Genomic DNA, 269 nt, shown 5'->3' with positions numbered 1-269 from the left:
TGTCCTTGGGGCTCCCCAGCTGTCCCAGCACCTCCACAGGCACCTCTGCCTCCCCAGGTGTGGGGTGCCTGCTGGGTTGGGGCTGGAAGGCCCCATGCAGCCCCTGTGCCAGCCGAGGGGGCAGGTGTCCATGGGGGCCCTGCCGTGAGGATGCTGTGTCCTTGCACGGAGCAGTTGGCCCTGCGGGAGATGGCAGAGGAGAACCTGGCGTTCACGGGCTACATCAGGATGCTGCAGTACATCTGAGCCTGGCCAGGCAGCGGCAGGGG

General features: G+C 67.7%; 1 protein-coding gene across 1 annotated transcript in view; it reads left to right on the top strand.

Moving 5' to 3' along the window:
• The window catches only part of SERINC4 (serine incorporator 4), a gene marked incomplete at its 5' end in the record, with an annotated part of 7,691 nt that overhangs the window by 5,411 nt on the left and 2,011 nt on the right, over positions 1–269 (top strand). The window lies entirely within an intron of this gene.

The sequence above is a fragment of the Pygoscelis adeliae genome, unplaced genomic scaffold (assembly GCF_000699105.1).
Source record: "Pygoscelis adeliae isolate BGI_AS28 unplaced genomic scaffold, ASM69910v1 Scaffold772, whole genome shotgun sequence".
NCBI classification, from domain to species: Eukaryota; Metazoa; Chordata; class Aves; order Sphenisciformes; family Spheniscidae; genus Pygoscelis; species Pygoscelis adeliae.
Note: the sequence above shows the minus strand (reverse complement) of the source record. Positions and strands in the feature narration are given on the sequence as shown.